The sequence below is a fragment of the Chenopodium quinoa genome, unplaced genomic scaffold (genome assembly GCF_001683475.1).
Source record: "Chenopodium quinoa cultivar QQ74 unplaced genomic scaffold, ASM168347v1, whole genome shotgun sequence".
Classification (NCBI taxonomy): domain Eukaryota; kingdom Viridiplantae; phylum Streptophyta; class Magnoliopsida; order Caryophyllales; family Amaranthaceae; genus Chenopodium; species Chenopodium quinoa.
The window spans coordinates 720685-735682 of NW_018743283.1; the positions used below are offsets into that span (position 1 = coordinate 720685).

Genomic DNA, 14998 nt, shown 5'->3' on the forward strand with positions numbered 1-14998 from the left:
GCCGATACTACTGTGAACCTCATTCATCAGATCATTCACAGTCATGTTCGGTTCAAGTGTTATAAGTTCCATATTCCCTCCACTGTACTCAACATTTGATCCATCGCACATAATTTCACCTCCCCACCGGCATAACAACACTACATTTTGTGAAGCCATATTCTACATACCAACCAAAACACATTTAAGGATAATCGAATTCTAAAACAACGTCAAAAAACCCTAATTTAACAATACATAACATACATAGCTTCGATAATGGAAAGTTATATCAAATTTCGAGAACCTACATGTGTAGCTAATATGACAACAATGAAACAAGTCCATTCTCATTATCAACATTTTCATCACCAATTTCATAAACTCTTAGTACCGCATACAACTATCAACATACTAATACCGCATTACCATCAACAATTTTATCATTTTTTTCACAATAATAGACCACATTACCATCAAGAATTTCATCAAAAACAAACCACATTATCATTGACAATTTCATCAACAATTTCGTCGACAATTTAATCAACACTTTCGTCTATATTTTTCCTCAACAATGTACCACATTATCATCAATAATTATCAACAATTTATCACATTTCATTAGCAACAAATTAATACAATTTACATCACAATTTGCTACAACATACAACAACTATCTACTACCAACTATTCAATGTAAAATACAACAATGTACTAAAAATTTAGGGTTTACTCGGATTTAAAGAGTGAGTGAGACAATGCCGGCAACAACTTCCGTTCACTTTGGCGGCGGCAGGGGCGGCGGCACGGCAGGGGAGGCGTTGGCAACGGCTGTGGTTCTTTGTTGCTGACAATGAGAGTTAGTGAGAGAGAGAGTGTAAATTGCGTGAAAGAGATTGAGAAAAAAGGCCTGGAATTCGTTATAATTCCCGCAAGAAACGCTGCCTGAGGCAGCGTTTAATGTACAGATAAAAAAGCTGCCTCAGGCTGCGTTTTATGCTTGTACATTAAACGCTGCAGCGTTTCATTTAAAGATATAAATGCTGCCTCAGGCAGCGTTTATTTGTATAAAACAGGTATGAAATACGAAGTTTTTGAAAAAAGTCAAACTTCCATAAAACGCTGCCTGAGGCAGCGTTTTATGTCTTGAATTTTTTTTAAAAAAAACTGAGTGTAAAACGCTGTCCGAGACAGCGTTTCACCTCAGAAGCTTAGTTTGGGAAATACTTTTGCCACGAGACCAATTTCGTAAATAATTTCTGTATAAAGCTTAATTTGGGAAAAAATCCGAGTAATTGAGAGTTGCATCACTCGCAAGCCAACACAAGCCAACACTGGCGCACTCAACTCCCAACAACAACACACTAAACACAATCGAATTGAATGTCTATGCGCTGCTTCGCATTCTCCACAACAAGTGTTCCAACCACTTTCTCTCTCCTCAAACACCTCACTTCTTCTTCCATTTCCAAACCTCCTCTTCTCCTTCTCCATTGCTCTCTTTTAACATCCATGTCTTCCCGCCCTAACTTCCAAGGCGGCCGTCGAGGCGGCGGCGGACGGGGAGGCGGTGGCGGAGAGCAGCGATGGTGGGACCCTGTTTGGCGAGCTCAGAAGCTTGCGCAGAAAGCAGCTGAGGTTAAGTTTTGCTTGTTTTTTTTCTTGCGTGTTTATGAAGTTTCTAATGTTTGATTAGATTGTCAGTTTTGATTGTACAATTGATTTTTAGGGTTTGTTTTGTTGATTAATTGATTGGAGGTTTGTTGTTGATGATGTAGTATGAAGTGTTGGATGAGAATGAGTGGTGGAATAAGATGGAAGGATTTCAGAAAGGAGGAGAGCAGGAGTTGATATTTAAGCGTCTTTTTAGGCGGGAAGATCAACAACTTCTCTCTGATATGGCGCAACAACTTGGTCTTTACTTGTAAGCAATTGCATTTCAAGTTATTTTATGGTTTTGGTGGGAATGTATTGAAAATATTGTATCAACGTGTTTCTGCTGATTGTTGTTCTTGTTTGATATGCATTTATGGCCTTATGGGCGTGCGTGTGCGTAAGTTGTATGTTGATTCTTACGTTGTATGTTGACGTTTGTTGTGTGTGTGCGTAAGTTATATGCTGAAAACACTGTTTTTTTTGCTGCTGTTTGATTTGCGTGTGCGTGCGTGAGGGTAAGTTGTACTTCATCCGTTTCTATTTAGTTGACGCATTCAATTTAGACACACATATTAAGGAGAGGAGAGAGAATAATACAACAAGTGGGGTAGATTAGTAAATGCAAAGTATAAAACTTACCCAAACAGAAAATTTGTCAACTAAAATTAAACTTCCTAAAAAAAGAACACGTGTCACAAAAAAAAAAGGAGGTAGGGAAAAAAAAAATGAAAAAATACTATGGATTTTGTTGTGACCAAAGTCACTAGAATGAGTTTAGATTCACCGAATCGTATGTATGCAATCCTTTCAATTGGTGGTGTTTTGAATGGCTTGGAACATGGGGTTATTGTTCGTAGCTAAAGCTTTAGGGCCTGTTCTCATACGTTTATTTTCAGCTCAGCTCAGTTCAGCTTTAGGGCCCTAAGTGTAATATTCTTTGCATGTCTTTTTTATTGGCCTTGTTAGTCCAGAATAATAATCATGAAGAGGCAAAGATAGAAATATAGAATACAACAAAACTAATGCCGAAGCAGTAATAGATGGGTGCTGTCCACGAAGATTCTCTTCCTCCATTCACTCATATTAAGTGCTAGATACTCTTGCAAACCTATTTTCTTCACATTATCTTTACCTTTTCAGTTCAAATTATTTTGGCATATCTTGACAACTTTTAACGTCTCTACAATCCCAGCTCTCGCTCTTAGCTTATTTTGGAAAATTACTACCGTCTCGTTGCTATCTTGATTTAAATACTGATATTTTTTTAAAAAAAAAGGTTGGGGAATTTCATATGGGCTGTCACGACACAATAACTTGACACGAACCCGACTCGAAATAAGCGGGTTTTGGTCATGTAATCTCGACGTGTTTATATAATTGGGTCGACACGAACCCGACACGAAATTAAATGAGTTAGGTTGGGTTGAAAATTTTAACTCGAAACCGGTAACTCGAAATCGACACGCATAACCCGGTTATATATATGGGCGATAACTCGCTAACCCGACCCTGACACACTTAGCCTATTATTTAAGTAGTAAAAAATCCAATTTTTTTTTTCTAAACTTGTAATTTCGTAAATTGCCTTGGCATTATGTATACATTTTGGTTGTTTCAAAAAAAAAAAAAAATGTATACATTTTGGTAATTTTTTGGCGGATAATTTTTTTATTCGTAAATTATAATTTAGCAGTTAATTTGGGACAATTCTTATGTAAGGTTGGGTTGCTAAAACTACTACCTTTAAACTCTTGTACTAACTTTTGCTAAAACTACTAACTCTTGCAGTATCTTTAATGAATTAATGATGTACTTATGATTTTTAAATTAAATCCTATTAAGGGATTTTCCATATAGTACCACTATACAAATATACAGTTGTCTTTTCCATATGGTACCCAAAATTGTTCTTTCTTCCACACTGTACCACTGAAGATTAGTGTTAATTGAAATCGTAACATTTAGGGGGCGTTTGGTTCGCAAACTATTATGGGGGTGGAATCAAGAATGAATCCATAGTGGTATGGTTTGGATTTTGATTCTTAAAACCATATGTTTGGTATGCTTATGGAATGCAATTTTTTTTTCTTTTATTTGATGCCTAAAAGTATGGGAATGAGCCAAACCCACCTCCCCCCAAAGGTTTCTAAACCCCATACCTTGGGGGTTTCAGGTATGGGTTTGAAACTCTTAAAATCATAAAACAAACATAAGGTATGGGTTTAAACCATTCTAAATCCATACCTTATACCTTAATTATGTGGACCAAACGCCCCTTAGTTCATTAGGATGTTAATTACACATTTCACGGAAATTTGACGTGTTTGCTTTTTTTTTTGGGAAATTACATTTTTACCCTTAATTTTACATTTCTCCCTTTTCCCTCAACTTTCCTCTGTGATGTTCATGCTCATTCCCCTTCTTCTCTCTTCTCCTTTTCAAATTCATTCTCTTTCTTCTAGTTTTTTTTTTTTTTTTTTTTTTTTTTTTTTTTTTTTTTTATGTTTTCATTAATTTGCTTTCTATATATTTTTTAACATATATATTTGATTTTTGTTTAAATTTTCTGCCAATTACATCATATAATGCTGATTTTGTTTGTGAATTACCATTGAAATTAGTGAAATAGTTGATTCGAGGAGCAAGATTCGCATGAATTTGACTAATATTTATGTACGAATTAGCTTTAAATTTGGTGAATGAGTAGATTTAAGCTATAATTTTACTCCGTATTATTTTTCTTCTTTTGTTGCAATTTGCAATAACATATCAAATGTTGGACTTTATGATTTTGATGATGACACAACTTAACTTACTTACAGACTCATTAGAGTTTGATTGTTTAAGTGTGTGATAAGTTGCAATGACTAGGAGAATTAAGTGTCTTGCGAAGATACCATGACGAACAAGATAGCCAAGAACAAAGCAATCCAAAAAGAGAAGGTTTACCTCTTAAGAACGGGTGCTTTAGGAATGAAGACTTGAGAAGAGAATTTGACTGTGGAAGATAAGTTTCTTCCAAGGAACAGAAGCCTTGGAGTAGATGAAAACTAATATATTTTTATATTTTAGGAGTCATGCAAGTATAAGGATAATATTACACCTGAAATAGCTGTGTGGAATTGGTATAAAAAGATTAAATTGTGCATGTTTAGTTTTAGGGAAACAGTTGGCTTTGAAATCTTATCTCTTTAAAAAAAGGATTTTATTTTATTTTCAAAAATCATTTAAACAAATAAAATCTGTTTTGTTTTCAAAACTTGCTGCATACTCCCCATGATCTTTCTTAAGTCATGGCTTGGCACATTGACGAGTTCATGTCCTTAATTTTAGGACATATTCTTCTTAGTGGGTTGGAGTAGTGGCGTCATGCATAAGCTGTACAAAGAAATTTTTCCAAAGCGAATTTTGGTCGATAAATATTCAGTTGATTTCAGTTGGAAAAACTCACTCTTACTCAATAAGATTTTATCTTTTGTTTTCTTTAATTGAATCAAGAGTCCAATTCCATATTAGTGAAATAGAGTATTATAATGCTCTTATACTAGAGTGTATTCTTTCGAGTTGTATTTGTGGAATTGGGAAGTTGGAGTGAACTTCTATTTAGGAGAAAGAGAAGAGAAAAAGAAGAGAAGAATAACAAGTTGGGTGACTTGTTGCTTGGGGCTTTGAGTTCGTTGAGCAACTCGAAGTTAGAGTTTTTAGTTTGTAATAGGTCTTTTTGTCCTATTCTAGTGATGATTCCTAAAATCCCAAGTGGTCGTGATTTTTCTCTTTGTTTAGAGACAAGGAGTTTTCCTCATAAAATCTCTCTTGCACTTTTAGTTCATTTAGTTTACTTTGTTTTTATTTTCGCAAAAAGTTTGACAATCTGTCATACTACAATTCAATACACCTTTCTTGTAGTATTCATTGAAACAAAAATTGGTATCAGAGGCTAACTTCTAGGAGAGTCAAGAAAACCCTGCGAAAGGACATGGTGTGCATAACTTGCTCAATATTAGTCGGCATGAGAACTCGGTGGAGCCGGAATGGACATGTATTATGCTTGGGGTGGCCGAGAACCAAGGTCTAGCAGCCCATTGGGTTGGAACTTGCGAGGGGTAAGGGAAGAGAGGAGTAGCCTAGGGCCCCTGGTTCAAGTAACCCCATGGCCCAGGGTACATCTAGCCTGCTGTTGTGGCTTGCCGAAGTGCTGCTGCTGTTGTGGCTGCCTGTCAGACTACTGGTTGTTCCGACCATTGTTGTGGGCGGAGCCCTTCTTCCCACCTTTGCCCTTTATATTATTCCGACCACTACGACTAGGAAAATTCCCACGAGTAGATTTGTGTTGTGAGATTTTATTGCCTTGATGTGCCGAAGACCGAGCAAAGTGTGCCTCCTCTAGCGAACTGTAACAGAATTCGTAGAATTACTTTACTCCTAAAGTTTAAGCATAGAACGCAAAGCATCAAACGCGGGCAGAGGGTTAAGATGCCGAATGGAGGTACGAAAAGGCTTATAGTCCTCCGAAAGCCCTTTCAAAAGCTAAAGCGCCATCCTATTATCTGAGATCGTGTCTACTACATTCCTTAAACTGTCGGCCAAAGATTTGAGGCAAGAACAATAGGGTTTATCACCCTCGAAATGATCGAGTTTGGTGTTGGTGAATTGCGCATTAAGGTCTGGCAGACTTGTTGTTGAGAAAAAAAATTCTTGATACACTTCCAAGCATCAATAGCCTTGTCATCGGGACTGATAATGAAATTCAGGTCAGTGGAGATAGTATTGTAAATCCACTGACGAACAATGTCATCAAGTCGTTGCCATAGAGCTTGTTTAGAAACTTCAGGAGCCTTTTGCTTCTCATTTACAACCGGTGGTATGATATGGTCGATCACTTAATTTGTGCGGCAATGGAGGTGGAATAAAGTAGACCAAGTGTTATATTGAGTTCCATTGTAATCAAGAACAATATAATAGGAGTGCAAGTCTTGATGTTTGTGACAAGGGTGGCTGGGTGAATTTTCTTTTTGGCCATGGAGGGAAAACCGAAAAAGAGAGACTAAGAGAGGAAGGAGAAGAACAGAGAAGATGAGCGGAAGAGTATTAGGATTTTTGATTGAAAAACCTAGACTCGTGATACCATGAGAGAATATGAGAATATTTGTCGTTCCTTTCTCATTGATTGAATGTTAATATTTATACAAGCGAGTATACTAGGGTTAGGGCTAGGGATACATTAGTAAAATACAAATTAATAATATACACTAGATTATATACATAATCTAACACACTACTCAGCTAAGTAACATCTTATTTAACGCATTGTTACAATTTCAATTAACACTAATCTATCTTCGATGGTACCATGTGGAAGAAAGAATAATTTTGGGTACCATGTGGAAAAGACAGTTGTATAGTGGTACCATATGGAAAATCCCTTCTATTAATTAGTTTATTGCATACTATGTGGGTAAAAGGTTACACGGATAATTTGTTTACTAAGTGGAATAGGTTTGAGTCAATGGTTTTCAACCTGTTTAATAAACATGTTAGGTTTAGGTTAAGGGTTTTTCAACATGTTTAACATTGACACAAACATAAACCGACACGACACGACCTGTTCGACAGACCCTATTGTATCCTCCCTTCATAGCTATCATCTATGTTCAATGACTCAATTTCAATAAAATTATAATTTATAACACAAAGTTTGATATGTGGCTAGCCACAGCGTGCGACCAGCCACAAATTTTTAAAATTCTTTTTCTCTCTCTTCTCTCTCCTCATTCCTCTTTTCTTCTTCTCCAAGCCCAAATCCCTCATCTCATTTTCTCAGAGAACACAAATTCCACAACCATCGTCGATAATCATCTTTGTGGTTCGTTCGTCGGTGGTTCGTTGTCGGAGGTGGTGGTTTCGTTGGGTGGGGTAGTGGTGGTTTGGTGACTTTGTCTCGGTAACAAGTTCGAGGTTTTTAAGGCCAAATCCAGCCATGAAAAGTCTAGATCTAGAGTTTTGATGGTCGAATTTGACCTTTTTTGCCATAATTGAAGTGAAATTCAAAGCCATTGTTAACTTTATAAGGTATTTGTTCGATTTCAATATTTTTATAGTTTGGTTGGATCGGGGTTTGTTTGTAGGTTGGGTAAAAACTGGTGGTGGCATGACGTATTAGGGCTTGGGCTATTAGCATGAGTTCGTCTTCGGTTAGGGTTAGGGTTAGGGTGGGTTTGGGTAATGGTTTTAGGTGGGTGGATCTGGGTTAGGGGCTAGTGGCAAGACGTTTAGGGCAGGGGTTGGTTGCTTGGATACGAGAGTTGGTGGTGTTATGGGCTCTGTCAGTACAACGGTCGAAGGTTAGAAGATGGTGGTGTTGTGGCCATTGTTGACGCTATTGTTGCGACTTTTGAAGATTAGATGGTTGATTGTTGTGGTGGTTGGAATTGGTGATTTGGTGGCTACTTTCGCGGTGGAATTGGTGGTTAGGTCAGGGGTTACTAAGTCTAGTTAGGGTTTATTAGGTTCAGTCATGGGTTACTATTGTCAGGGGTTACTAGGTCGGTCAGGGGTTACTTAATCCGTTGGTCCGGTCAGGGATTACTAGATGGGTCAAGGGTTATTAAGTAGGAGGGGTTACTGGGTCGGAGGGGTTACTTGGTTAGAGGTTAATAGGTCGGTGGGGTTACTTTGTCATTGTGTGCTGACTTGGCACCTTACCGCATCGTGCGGCTGACCGCACCAGAAACGCGCTGAATTTATAATTGTACCGGTCATCCGTTTTTTTTTCATCCAAGCTTATCTCGCACAAATTAAATTAGATATTATAATCGTTCAAAAAAAATAAAAAATTAGATGATAGAAAATATTTTTGGTGTCATTTCCTATGCCCTAGAAAAGTTCTCATTTATTTTTTTTATTTTTTGAGAAAATAGAAAACTTCTCTTGGATATACATAAATTAAATTAATGAAGCATTTATATTAAAACGGACAAAAGTTGGATTAAAGCATATGTTTAATTTTAAATTTATACATATATCTCATGTTTATGGTATTTTAAAGCTTTTATATTGGTGTAAAATAAAAAAAATTTAAAAATGAAACTTTGAGGTTGTGCGATTTTTATGTGCATTTTCGACCATTAATATCTTCAACTATGCTAACTTAAAATTCAAAAAGTTATATTTGAAAATTTGTTCTAAGTCGAATCTTATAAGGCCCTACATGCTATTTATCTTTTGCATACATCACAAATTTATTTTATTTTGACCATATAAATAAGCCAGGTAGTCGTTGGATTATCAAGAACAAATGTTGATTAATTTTTCATTTGAATTTCAAAAGTTGTTTTCAATTTGCATAATTAACTTATAGCTTGTTTTAAAAAAATTACTTATCATATTGCTAATAAATAAAGTTGAGTCTTGCATTTAGAGCACAAAACGGCGACACATTTGATGACATGTAAGTGATCAGATAGATTTTTTATATTTTAGAGTTTTACTTTCAAAAAACTTTTAATCTTTCAAATATATAATAAAATTTAGGAAATTTTGCCTAAAACCACCCGCCAAATACTAGTTTTGTCGAAAACCACCCACTTAAAAAAATATTGCCTAAGACCACCTAAATACAAAATTTTGTCGTGTAAGACCACCTGGCTCAACTTTCCGGCCTTGACCTCAAACTCCGACGTTGACTTAGGGCACGTGACCCCCCTTCCCCCCTTTTTTTTAATCGAATTTTCTGGCTATTAATGACCACCATCGCCCACACCACTAGCCCCCATCCCACACTACCATCCCCACCTCAAAACCACTAGCTAACCCAACCAGCACAACGACCCCAACCACCAACCTACCCACCACCACTTCCACAAGCCCTTTCCCCACCGTCACACGCAACCACACACCACCACCAACACCACCACACAACCACCATTCCAAAAATTAATGCCAAAAACTAAAATTAACCCATTAAAATGAAGATTAGCTCAAAAAAATGAAAATCAACCCAAAAAAACCGAAAATTAACCCAAGAAATGAAAGTAAGCCCATAAATATGAAAATTAACACAACAAAATCGAAAAATACCGGACAAAAAAAAAATCAAAACCATTAGATCTACATATTTTATTGCGACGGTAGTTGTTGGCTTTAATGTTGTTGGTGTTACGCCGTTGTTGTTACGGTTGATGTTGGTGGTGGTTGGTTGACGTTGGTGGAGGTGTTGTTGCAGCGTTGTTATTGATGGTCGTTGATGTTGGTTGTGGACAGAGAGAGAAGAGGAGGGACAAAGAGAAGCTAGAAGATTGAGAAAGAGGAGGGAGGACAAGAGAAGGAGAAGAAGACTAGAGGGAGAAGAAAAGGAAAGAGAAGAGAGAAAGCCAAGCCAGAAAATTGAGGGGGAAAAAAGAAAGATGAGGTTCACGTGCTATTCACGTTCGTTTCATTGAGTCAACGCCAGAGTTCGAGGTCAAGGCCGGAAAGTTGAGCCAGGTGGTTTTACACAACAAAATGTTGTATTTAGGTGGTCTTAGACAACATTTTTTTTAAGTGGGTGGTTTTTGACAATAAAACATTTACATTATTTGACGAGTGGTTTTAGACAAAATTTCCTAAAATTTGTTGGGGTTTGGTGAGTCCGACTCACCGCGGAAACAACCCCGACCCAAGGAACCACTCGTAATTAATAAAACCATAAAGCATAAATAAATAAGCACAAGAAAAGGAAGAACGAATCATACCCTTGAAGAGAGCTTTGCCCTCTCAAAACGGGCTCTTACTTGAAAGCCTTGAGCACCGCAAATGTCGTGCCTCCAACGGTATCCACCCACAAAGGACGAACACGACTTTTTAGGTCCGCTACCTTGGAGTTAGCAAGGTCCGACCAAAACCCAAGTGTTAATGGAGTTTAAGAGTTTTTCCAAAAATATAGAATGCTCTTTCTAACTCCCACTCAAGCACTTTATTCCAAATCCCAAGGTTGGTATTTATAGAGGAAAGTATGAGTGGGAATTTCTATCCCATCAATAAGGGATTCATGAAATTCCACAAATTAATTAAAAGCTAAATTAAATTAAATATATAAGCAAGTAATAAATCAACAAGTGTCCTAGTCATATGTAAAGAAGGGTATGGACCACTTGGAGAAGAGGGGACCATACTTGCTCCCCACTCCTTCCTCTCCTTGTGACACTTGTCCACACCAAAAAGCAAGCATACTTACTAGCTTCCCCTTTCTACCTGACCTAGGCCCACGGCCCAGCTAGCCTCGCACCGTGCGGGCTGCTAGCTGCTGCCAGCTCGGCCCAGCACGCCCATGCACATCAGTGCGGGCTGCTGATGCCGAGGGCGCTGCTAGCTAGCCACACACATGTGCGGGCTGCTAGCAGCAGCGCACGCCAGCACGCCACGCACTGCTTGCGGGCTGTTGGCCGTGCTGTTCTAGCATGCCTCGCACATGGTGCGGGCTGCTAGCCACGCCTTGCTAGCATGTCTCGCACATGGTGCGGGCTGCTAGCTCGGCTAATCCCCTAGCACTCGGGATTTCGATGCTAGGGGTATTTTGGTCATTGTTGATTTATTACTAATTTGCCGTCTCGTCTTTTTATTATTTTTGACTCGACTTCCGACGCTCTAAGCTCGAATTTCCGACGTCTAAATATTTAACACTCGGGCGACGAATTAATTTCTTCCGAATTAATTCGTCGAGTCGGTTCGTATATTTTGCTTGGGTGTGACCCGAAGGGTTCAGTCAAGACTAAGTTGTAATATTAATTATATTAATATTACTGATCGGAAGTGGCCTCCACCCAGGAATTTCGATCACTTGACCTTACTGAATATATTAGCTTTCTAATAATTCTGAACCCGCCATCAGAATAATACACTTGTCCGAAGGACACCATTCCTTTCAATCTCCCACTTGTCCTTCCGAACAAGTGTGCATTTAGTGTATAGCCCCTTTCCTATGTCTCTTCATGAACTACAGAGTAAGATTACTCGTCATCTCTGTTACGTCCAGAAGTGTTTCTCGAAATCCGAGTTTGACTGTCAATAAGCAGATGATTTCTAAAATCCATCTGAGCACGACCATGCATTTTCACAGTCTCGCTCTTCGAGAGGCCTTGTAAACAACAAGACATGTTCCCTATTGTTAGTAGGGGGACATTTCCAGTCTTATAATGTAGCTTCTCTTACTAAGAGGACCTAGCCGCCCGATATCTGTCGTTATAATCTCCAGTTACGGCAGACGTTTGGCGGATACCAAAACGGACTAGTACTCAAACAAGAGACCTCCCACTACTCATGGTCAAGGAAAAGAGTTCCGACAGTAATAATGAGAAAAATACTTATGACGATTTTTAAATCTCTTAAAGTATTCTTATAGGTCGATCCAGTATAGTTCTAAACCAATACCTGTGCAAATGATTTATATCCTCATAGCACAAGGAACGGTGCTATAAATCATACTACACACTAATCTCTAACGGTCATTAATCGTCCACAAATATATGACCTTGATTAGGGATAATTTTCGATTAAAATATTCAATGTTCACTTAATAGGTGTTTCTTTATCCAAGCCATTGACTTAATACCCTATTTTGAATATTTATTAAAATCGAATGGACTCATTATTTAATTCTAAACCACAATTAAATAGTTTTGTGGAATACTTAGAAATATTTTATTCCACTATGAAACTTCACAATGTTTCATCTTATGATAAATGGTTTTTCCCAAATGTTTTAAGAGTAGTACTCTTCATAAAACATTCATAGAAATCACACTCATATTTGATATGCTTGATTTCTTTCATGCAATTATGAATGTTGTCGTTCACTTATTGCATAGGTTTAGTTATAATTACTTTGCAAACCTTAGCATCTTCATTATCCACCATTTCCATAATAAGATGATAAAATTTTGAGAGTGTTAATGGATTACATGTGATTCAGGATTTATTGTCCAAGCAATGGCTCCCACTCATTTTCATGATTTGAGACCTTCTACTTGACAACCTACAATCATCAATGTTCAACAACGAACTTTTCCATTTAACATCTATCTTATTATTGCCTTTAAGGCAACAATATTCTCAACATATGTTTTAGTAGACTCTCCGATGATGCCTTTCATGGATTTCACTCCAAACGGCTCACAATGATTTGGAATACTCAAATCACTTACGATCATGGAAATTTATCTTAAATTTCCGCACATTATACATGGATGCATATCCATGTTACCATTCTCAAGCCAGGACACTTCTTGCCTCGTGCTTAGAAATGGATTCCTTGCTAAGGATCTAATCCTTGTTAAGATTTGTGCTTGCAACATCAAAACTCAAGTTGTATTTGTTTCCATGCGTCAAGAACTCATCCAACTACTTATTTAAGTGCTATGGATGTTATTGACTATAATCTAATGATCTAATACTTAGATTAATGTCGACTGGTATTATATACGTACTTCACATGCTCTAAGCAAGTAAGTCGTCTGACGATTCCATATCATAGCTTTACATGATGGATTTAATTCTAGAATGATTCTCAATTCTATTCCATCCATGTGACATTTAGCTCATTCAGTTACACTAAGTCTTGCCAAAATGTTCGCTATGTGATATGGTTGAAAGTCTCTTACTAGAGTCTTTCTTGGTTGACTTAGTATTTAGCCTAGCTTATACTTAGTTCAAACATTTACTTAGCTTCATACATATATGGATCGAAAGCCTTTCAAAGTCCTTCATGTTTAATATGGTAAATTCCTTTACTCATTTAAACATTTAATTAAGTCTATACCATAGAACTTAATTCCCAACATGTACTAAGTATCGTCTTTAGCTTGGTCCATTGTCGAAAATACTTTCAAATCTAAGCATTTAGCATTTGATAGTTGTTTCACAATAGAGTTCGTAAACTTCTCGTTGGACCTTTACTTTTTCTCCCACTAAACTTCTTGTTCATCAGAATTTCTATGTTTCTCCATTAGTCAATCCTCTTATTAACTTTATGAGAAAACACGTTCCAATTCCTTCATGCAATGCTTCCTTTAATCCCATGATGGATTCCATGTGCTTGCTTTCAAATCTAGCATTATTTAGATTTTCAAAACCCTTAGACTATTCCATAGTCACTTCCAAGATCCTATTTTGGGAAGGCGGTTTTGGTATCTATTTTTCCATATTTCATATGTGCAATTTTGCTAGATCAATCACGAAAAGACTTAAGCATTCCGATTGGTGAATAGGTTTTTATTAAAATCAACTCCTTGAAATTAATTATATCCTTTTCAACCAATCTAGCTATGTATGCATATACATTTCCACATTTGTTAGTTTTCTCCTTGAAAACTTATTTGCAATTGATGGATCTTTCATCCTTCATGCAATTTAATCAAGTTTCGAACATGATTTTCAAACATGGAGTCTATTTCGGATTTTCATGGCCTCTAACCATCATTCGGAATTTGGATTTGTTGTAGCTATCTTACAAGTCATTATTCCTTTGTTTGTAAGACTTAGGTTTATTTCTAACTTAATAGAAAATTTATAGGATTCAATCCAAGCCTTTGGTGAATTCTATACCTATACGGGGTAATTGCATCAAACACTGAGTTTTAAGGCGCTTTCAAAGCCCTTTTATAATGTTGATCTTACTCCAACATTTTTAATGTTTTGTGAGTAATGAATTCTCTTTTAAGGCACTTGTAAAGTCCTTTTGAGTATTCTTGATCAAGCTTTCTCATGAAGTCCTTTAAGGTCTTCCGAGATTCTCAGTTCTAGTTTGTTGCTAAGCTCGATGGTCATCGAGTTCATTTTCCTCTCACTTGTCGTTTTGGAAACGTGTTACTTTCCAGAAAGACACCACTTAGAGCAACAAACATTATGTTCTCAATTAGGATGTGGAGGTAATGCCCGTAGTCTCACTTGAATGCTTACAAAGAGACATGTATATTGTCTTTGGGTAAAAGTTCGTTGTGAAACAAACATTTAGCTCCCACTTGAGCTATCTTTAGTCTTTATTGAGCCATTCAGCTCCCACTGAGCTAGTGAAATCCCATTGAGACTAAGAGCCTTAGACATATACTTGAAAAGACTTTTAGAAGTTATTTCTATCCATAAGTGAATATGGCATCCTTTCTTAGCTTCGACATATTGTTTAGTGTAACATTAGTCATTTGTGCAAATCTTTAAGAACTTTATAGGAAGGGTTGTGAACCATCATCGTTTGAGTCATTTTCCAATGACATCGAGGTCTCCGTGAGGACACACTATGTTCTTTGTGGAGTTCTTTATGAAAATTTCCATTCATAACTTTGAGATGGTCACGCTTGGCTCAAGAAAACATTGCTCAATCTAATCTAGAAGT

The 14998-nt window shown here is 37.2% G+C and overlaps 1 protein-coding gene across 1 annotated transcript in view; it reads left to right on the forward strand.

The window, feature by feature from the left end:
- Window positions 1-2125, forward strand: part of LOC110735396 (DExH-box ATP-dependent RNA helicase DExH1-like) — a 31740-nt gene extending 29615 nt beyond the window's left edge. Inside the window, 1 exon segment of the mRNA XM_021915583.1 lies at window positions 1761-2125. The gene's annotated coding sequence lies outside the window, so the exon portion shown is untranslated.
- Window positions 2126-14998: the final 12873 nt, after the last annotated feature.